Source organism: Cervus elaphus, chromosome 30, assembly GCF_910594005.1.
Source record: "Cervus elaphus chromosome 30, mCerEla1.1, whole genome shotgun sequence".
NCBI classification, from domain to species: domain Eukaryota; kingdom Metazoa; phylum Chordata; class Mammalia; order Artiodactyla; family Cervidae; genus Cervus; species Cervus elaphus.
The window spans coordinates 73,623,836-73,632,736 of NC_057844.1; positions in this window are offsets into that span (position 1 = coordinate 73,623,836).

Genomic DNA, 8,901 nt, shown 5'->3' on the forward strand with positions numbered 1-8,901 from the left:
GGCAACCCACTCCAGCATTCTTGCCTGGGGAATTCCACAGACAGAAGAGTCTGGCGAGCTACAGTCCTTGGGGTCACAAGAGTTGGACATGACTTAATGACTAAACACGCATACACAGCTAGTCTCCTATCCAGAGTGAAGTGAGAAAAGAACAAATAATTGGTGATAGTATTGACCCTACAATTTCACTCTCCCCTGGTTATCATTCCCCATCATTCCCAATCGTTTGTATTACCCATGTCTGTTCTGTTCTGTATTCTGATGCTTTCACACCTGGGACTTCGTCAACCAGGGGGAGACTGCCTCTCCCAGAGTTGGCCAATTCCTATAATAAACTCATCAAAGAGTATACTTTTTTTTATGGAGTATAATTACTTTACAATGTTGTGTTAATTTCTGCCGTACAACCATGTGAGTCAGCTATATGTGGACATATATCCATATCCTCTTGAACCTCCCTCCTCCCCATCCCATCCCTCTGAGTCATCACAGAACACCTTACTGAGCTCCCTGTGCTATATAGCAGCTTCCCACTGGGATCTGTTTCACACGGGATAGTATATATGTCAATCCTCATCTCCCAATTCACCCCACCCTCACCTTCCCCGCTGTGTCCCTATGTCTGTTGTCTGTGTCTGTATCTCTGTTCCTGCTCTGCGAATAGATCCTTATGTACCATTTCTCTAGATTTCACATAGATGCATTAATACACGATGTTAGATGCCCATCAACAGAGGAATGGATAAAGAAGCTGTGGTACATAGATACAATGGAATATTGCTCAGCCATAAAAAAAGGAATGGAATTGGGTCATTTATAGAGATGTGGATGGACCTAGAACCTGTCATACAGAGTGAAGTAAACCGAGAGTGTCCTGTCAAATGCACACTGAACAATACAGAGCTCATCTCCCCAGCCAGCTTCTTTATTGGGCTCTCACACTCTGGCCCACCATCCCTAATCATTGAGGACCAAGTACCAGACCACTAGGGTCAGCCCCTAGGCCACAGAGCCCACTGAAATTATTCCAGGTAGCCAGTCGTAAGCCTGATTCCCCGCCTTGCCTGGTCTTTTCCACGGAAGCCACAATAAAGGCTCCTGCCTTAGTTAGCCCTCTTCTTCTACCTCCTGACCGGAACTGGTGCTCCCCTATGTGAGCTCCTGAGGTGGAGAGTGCCCTTCCTCTTGAGATCTGTGAGTGTAACACACTGCCCTTCCAACGGCAGTCACCTCCTGGTATGCTGATTTTACCACCACTGAATGATAGAAAGTCTATATATTTGAAGCACTGTTTATGGCCCTGTCAGGCTCTTCTGTAACTCTGGCCACAGTGTGATATGTCTTGGTAGGACAGCAGTACTTTCATGAAATGAATTGTCTGGGTTTTTTTTTTTAAGAAAATGGTTAACTTTTTTTCTAATGCCTTTAAAATGGATTGCTTGGTGAAGATGCATGTTTAAATGAAGCAAGTTTTTGATCTATATTCTACTAGGCAACAAATTCAGCTATTGCAGGGCCTTCCAGATTCCTACAATATTTCTTCAGTGAGGAGGAAGACATTATGATACAGCTGAGAGTCACAGAAATTTGAGGCCTGAATGGTAGTGTCTGGATAGCAACTCTATTAGCTGAGAGAGGAAATTCCCTTCCTAGGACTCCATCTAGGACAAGCAGAGGTTGGACAAGTCACTCTCCAACGTGGGTTCCAGATTAAAGGGATCTTACTTGTGAAAACTTAAAAGAAACTCCAAGCTTAGTCTCTTAGAAGAGTAGGTATGATACTGCTGTGGCCATGTGAGTCCCAGCTATGCTGCTTTGTTTTATTTCTTTTTTAAAACAAATTTAAAAATAAAATAAATTTTGGAGCATAACTGCTTTGCAACGTTGTGTTAGTTTCTGCTGTATAGCAAAATGAATCAGCTATAAGTTTACATATATCCCTTCCCTCTTGAGCTTCCCTCCCATCCCTGCTATGCTTCTATGTGAACACCCTTAGATGATTTTTAAATGTTTTCAAAACATTGTGTTCTTTGAAAAGAGGCTCTTCTGGGGTTAGAGAACTGTTCGGAAAGAGATTGGCTAGATTGTCCATCCTGAGATCCAAGTCCAGTATAATCAGGGAGACAGCACCGTCTTCTAAGCGGACAAAGAGCTTGGCACTAGCAGAGCTCGAGTGGATGGACACAGCTAAGGGTGGAGCACCCAGTCTGCACAGGAGTTTTAATGTGGCATATGGTACCCAACGGGCTTCCCCTGGCAGCTCAGCCATGAAGAATCCACCAGTAATGCAGGAGCCTCAGGAGGCTCAGTTTCCATCCCTGGGTCAGGAAGATCCCCTAGAGGGGACTTGGCATCCCAACCCACTCCAGCATTCTTGCCTGGAGGATCCCATGGACAGAGGACCATCCCTACAGTCCTTAGGGTCGCAGAGTCAGATTTGACTGAAGTGACTTAGCACCTGTACATGGTGACCAATGAAAGCAGGGAGACATGCAGATTGGAGACTAAAGAAACTACGGTATAGAAAAGCCAGAGAATGAACTGTAACCAAGCAGGACCCATGTGGCCCTCCCAGGATTGGTCCCCCATGCCCCCATATCCTCTGTTTTAGCTCCTCTCTGAAGTACCTAGATAATAGTATTTGATCCAGATTTCATGAGTTGTTTTGCAGATGTTAAAATCCCCTACTTCTCCAACAAATGGAAGACATTAACTATTTGACCAAGAGCACATACCCCCAGGACTCCTGGAGCTTCAGGACTGATAATATTAACCCCGTGACACCACCCTGCTGCCGCACCATCAGCCAATCAGAGATTTGTGCACAAGCTGACCACAGATCCTGTGACCCCCTCCTCCCTCACTTGGCTTTTAAAAGTGTTTTGAGGAGTCCTTCAGGGTTTTTTAGGGCTTTAGTTACCCATCTCTTTGCATGGTGTTTCGATAAACCTTTCTCTGCTCCAAACTCCGATGTTCCAGTTTGTTTGGCCTCACTATGTGGTCGGGCACATGAACTTGCATTAACAAAACCATCATCAAGGAAAAGAGCTCTTTGCCTTTGCTTGTAGAGGGTCACCTGCTTGGAACACCCTTCCCATCCCATCTTTCTGGCTTGAATTTTAGAATTTCTTTAAGACTTACCAAAACACTAGTCTATGGTTATCTTTTCCCAGAAGTATTTCCTCTTCTCTGAATACTTACTATACTTGTAGTCTAAACCATGTAGTCCAACATTTACTCACTTTGAAATTGTTAATAGAATTATAAGGGCTTCCCTGGTGGCTCAGATTAAGGTAAAGAATCCACCTCCAATGCAGGAGACCTAGATTCAACCCCTGGGTCAGGAAGATTCCCTGGAGAAGGGAATGGCAACCCACTCCAGATTCCTGGAGAATCCCATGGACAGAGGAGCCTGGCAGGCTATAGTCCATGGGGTTGAAAAGAGTCCAACATAAGTGAGTGACTGAGCAAACACAAAGATTTTAAAACTTGAGTCTTACCTAGTCAACAAAATTAACTATATCCCAAGAGAGAGGAGTTTATAGTCTCCTCTTTGAAACTTACAGAGCCATCGATCCGTACACAGGAGGCTATTATAACTGCCTACTGTTGTTAGGCAATTATCACTATAACCATAAATCTGGTTCCTCATTTGGTCTTGATTGTTGTTCAGTCACTAAGTCATGTCCAGCTTTTGCAATGATGCCATCCAACCATCTCATCCTGTCACCCTCTTCTCCTTCTGCCCTCAATCTTTCCCAGCATCAGGGTTTTTCCCAAGGAGTAGACTCTTCACTTTCGGTGGCCAAAGTATTGAAGCTTCAGCATTGGTCTTGATTAATTGATCTTGATTAATACTGTTATTTTAGTTAGAGCTGAGACTCAGCTGTCTCCCACTGGCGTGTGTCCGGTAAGCTGACTATATGAAAAAGAAAGTGGGGGAAAGTGGTTGAGAATTTACAGAATGAAAACTAAGCTGAAAGGTTGACTGGGGCAATTAGGAAATCCTTGCTGACCTGAAAACCACTCAGTCACATGGTAGGCACCTGAAACTAGTTTATGCAATGGATGGAGGAGTAAAATGGGAGTCACAAGTGGTTAGGAGTGATGGGAAGAAATAAATAAGGACATAGCTCAAAGGTGACAGGTTTAAAGGAAAGATTTTTATTTTTATTTATTTTAGGATAGAGAAAACCTAAGCATTATTGTAGATGGAGAGAAAGAAAAAAGCCAACAGGCAAGAAAAGATTGAAGAAGTATAATTAATGGACAAGGCATGTCCATTTAGTCTTGACATGACATTATAATACGAGTTGGAATGTATGACTCAGCAAATAATAAACATGGGTTTGAATTCTGGCTCCTACCTTTATAAGCTATAGAACTTCTCTTTCTAAACCTTATTTTGTTCATTTATCAAACTGGGGTAACATGACTGTTGTAAAACTTAAATAGTATATAGGAAGTCACTAGCATATTACATAGTAAGTGTTGCTAAAATAGTAGCTATGATTAGGCCAGGAGCACAAATGAAAAAATGAAAGTCTGCCAACTCCTCTGAGGTAGAAGAGAAGGTTGGGAGAAGGTCTGCACAAACTTGAGATGAAATTTCATTATCTCTGAGGCTAGTTCAGAGGCTCTCAGTGCTGGCAGAGTATTAGAATCAATTGAGGAGCTTTCAAAAATGCCAATACTTGGCTCTCACCCCAGAGCAATTATATCAGAACCTGTGAAAGTGGGCATGAATATTGGTACTTTTTGAAGCTCTTCTGGTTAACACTCTATAGAAGTTGAAAATGATTTGGATACGTTTTGATTCTCAAACCTGACTACACATTGTAACTACTTCAAAAAGTTTAAAGAATACTCCTGCCAACCATGGATGGTTTCAAAGGCGTGACATTGAGCAAAAAAAAAAAAAAGGGGGGGGGAGGGAAGAGAGCCAGAAACAATGAAACCTACTTTGTATGATTCCATTTTGATTCCATCAAGGTCAGGCAAAAGAAAAAAAAAATTCTATGAGGTTAAAAACTAGAATAGTGGTTTCTTCTGGAAAGAGAGGAGGGTTAGCCCAAATGGGCAAGAGGAAACGTTCCAGGTTGATACTGGAACTAATATAAATACTCTATATCTTGGGCTCCATTCAAACACTGCTATAAAAAACAAGATATAAATACTCTATATCTTGATTAGGATGCTGATGATTGAGATGAACATGTTTGTTGAAACTCGTTGAACTGTATATTTAAAATCTGTGAATAAATACTGTATTTACACCTTGATTTAAAAATAATTAACCCCAAAGGGAAATTTCATGTAATTGGTATGGGAAGTGGGTTGGCAACTGGGATTTTTACAAGCTTCCCTGGTGGTTATAATATAAAGAAAAGTTTGAGAACCACTCAGCTACTGAGATTGACACTGAGATTGTGAAGAAGCAACCTTGAGAAATTTGAGAAAGGTTTGAAATTCGAAAATGGGGTTGAATGGGTACAACCTTTTTTCTCAGAGTATGAGCATGGATTATCTGCATCAGAGACCCCTGTGGTTGTTGGAAAAAAATGTTCATTCCTGGGACCCAGTGTACTGTTATACTGGGACCCAGTGTACTGTTATACACTGTGGGCATGAGTTCCAGGAATGTGCATATTAGCGAGATTTCTTCAGGTGATTTTCATAAAGTTAGAGCACTTCCTGAATAAATGGAGCAACTGAAGATGAGAACCAAGCGTTTCAATGGAGAGAGGAAGGGTGTATGGAGAACAATTCCTAGCAGGGAAGGGCAGCTCTAACTTGGAGCAGAAAAAGTACCAGTATTTGGGAAACCAATCACATGACAGCCTGGACTGCCAGGCATCTAGATAAAACTGAGAAGGTGACATGGAACATCACAGGACAAACCTGGAAAGTCAAGGGAAAGAAAAGGAGTGATAAAGGTGACTCAGTTCTGGAGTCTGAGCCTCAGCCCTTGGACCAGTGATCTTCCTGGGATGTACCTTTCAGGCAGCAGCCAGTGCTTCTTAAAGTTGATTCCTCTGAAATGAACCAAAAGTAGATGGCAGGATTGCCAATTGTCATGGGAAGTATTAGCAAAATATTACATTTCAGAAAGGCATACAGCACACCTTTGAGATGGACTTTGGGTGGCATTTAGACAAATGTAGATGTAAGGGCAGAAAGTGAAAAGGCTATTGGTGAGGGTGATGGGGGAGAGTGAAAGAGCCAACTTAAGACTAAATATTAAAAAAATCTAAGATCATGGGATCCAGCTACATTACTCCATGGCAAATAGAAGGGGAAGTGGTGGAAGGGGTGACAGATTTCCTCTTCTTGGGCTCCAAAATCACTGCAGACAGTGACTGCAGCCATGAAATCAGCATGAAATAAGATGATTGCTTCTTGGCAGGAAAGTGATGACAAACCTAAACAGTGTGTTGAAAAGCAGAGATACTACTCTGCCGACAAAGTCCATATAGTCAAGGCTATGGTCTTCCCAATGGTCACATGCGGCTGTGAAAGCTGGACCATAAAGAAGGCAGAGTGCTGAAGAGTTGATGTCTCTGAACTGTGGTGCTGGAGAAGACTCCTGAGAGTCACTTGGACAGCAAGGAGATCAAACCAGTCAATCTTAAGGGAAATAAACCCTGAATATTCACTGGAAGGACTATGCTGAACCTGAAGCTCCAATATTTCTATCATTTGATGCAGATGACTCATTGGAAAAGTCTCTGATGCTAGGAAAGATTGAGGCTAGAAGGAGAAGGCATCAGAGGATGAGTTGGCTGGATGACATCACCAGTGCAATGGACATGAACTCGGGCAAGCTCCGGGAGATGATAAGGGACAGGGAAGCCTGGTGTTCTGCAGTCCATGGGGTCGCAAGGAGTTGGACACGACTGGGCAACTAAACAACAGCAAGATGCCAGGGAGTCCCCCGGTGGTCTCATGGTTAGGAGTCAGGGCTTTCACCGTCTCGTCCAGGTTCAATCTCTCATCTGGGGAACTGAGATCCCACAAGCCCCAGAAAAGAAAAATATAGACAAATGTAGAAGTTTTAAGGAGTATTTTCAGGACTTCATGTAAAAATACGGACGCTAAGGATTTGAAGGAAGTGTTCAGGTAATAACATGAGGTCCAGCTGTGCTGGAATATTAAATAAGAAGTACATCTAGAAGAGTAGTTCTGGGGATGGGTAAGTCCTAAAAAGTAGAATGGGATCACATTGTGGAGAGACTAAATTCCCTTCCTCCAACGCCAGCTCTGAAGAAGCAAGCCACCGTGAATCATGAATTCTGTAGCCAACAAGGAAACCATTTTTGCTAACAGTCCAGGAAGGGTGGAAGTGGATCTTTTCACACTGAACCTCTGACAAGAACTGAGGTCTGGACCACTGCTCAACGGCAGGTTGGTGAGACCCTGAGCAGAGGACCAGCTAAGCTGTGTTCGGACTCCTAACTCTGGACTCACAGAAACTGTAAGATAAATACATGTGTTCCTAAGCCACTGAGATGTGGTCGTTTACGTAGCAATAGGTAACAAATGCAAGTTTAATTGCATTTAATTACATACGCAATGGGGAGCCATTAGAAGTGTTTGAGCTGTGATGTGTAATAAGTGAAGTGAAGTGAAAGTGGCTCAGTCAGGTCCAAATCTTTTCGGCCCCAGGGACTGTAGTCCATGGAATTCTCCAGGCCAGAATACTGGGGTGCGTAGCCTTTGCCTTCTCCAGGGGATCATCCCAACCCAGGGATCAAACCCAGGTCTCCCGCATTGCAGGTGGATTCTTTACCAGCTGATCTCAGATGTACCTTATCATCCTTCATTTTTTCTGTTAGACAGATGTTCTGTTCAAATCATTCAGCAAGATTCCACCAAGTCAAAAAAGATATCCCAGAAAAGTATTTGAAAAGAAGAACCAACTTTGTTGGTTTTGTTCTTGTTTTTACTTTAAAGAATTAATTGCTCATATTTCTCATATTATTCATATATCAAGTTATATTTATTTTATATTTTGCTAATGTTTTTTGGTTTCATCTTCTGATGTTTGGGCTTCCCTAGTGACTCAGAGGTAAAGAATCTACCTGCAATTCAGGAGACACAGGCAAGAGACAAGGGTTTGATCCCTGGGTCGGGAAGATCCTTTAGAGAAGGAAATGGCCACCCACTCCAGTATTCTTGCATGAAAAGTCCCAATCTCTGGGGTCGCAGAAGAGTCGGACTGGGCAATTAAACAGCAATAACTTCAGATGTTTATTCTTGTGGTTAAGGTTTTATTTCCTCATTTTTTTTTCTTTTGAAACATTGACACTATAACAAGAATGTTGGGAGACTTCCCTGGCAGTCCAGTGGTTAAGACTCCGCTATTCCACTGCAGAGGGTGCAGGTTGGATCCCTGGTTGAGGAACTGAGATCTTACAGACCTCTAGCATAGTCACACAAAAAAAGAACGTTGGACCAGAATCCCATGGTTCCTTAAGCTATCTTCTTGTTTAATGAAGGACGAGTAGATTCAGGGGTCAGTGCCAGTCTCTTGCCAGCAGAAGGGAAACTACTATACCAGCATGTCCCACAAGCGTTATCCTCTTTAAATCATGAAGGAATACACAGTCTCCATCCCCACCATGCTCACATACAGCCATTCACCATATAAAGATACTTCCACACCCTCTCTTTGGCTGAGATTCCCATAATGCAACTTGGGATTTTACGAATGCCAATGGCATTACTAACAACAGCACAGGATGGTCAAGTTTGTTCCAGCATCTCCATCAACTTCTGTACCCCACCTTATCCTATTCACCGTGGGAACAGAATATTAATCACTTCTACATGCTAATGGAAGTTCAGAGATTCAAATTCTTCGGTGTTGAAACAATGGTTGTTTGCATTTTCTGTAGCACC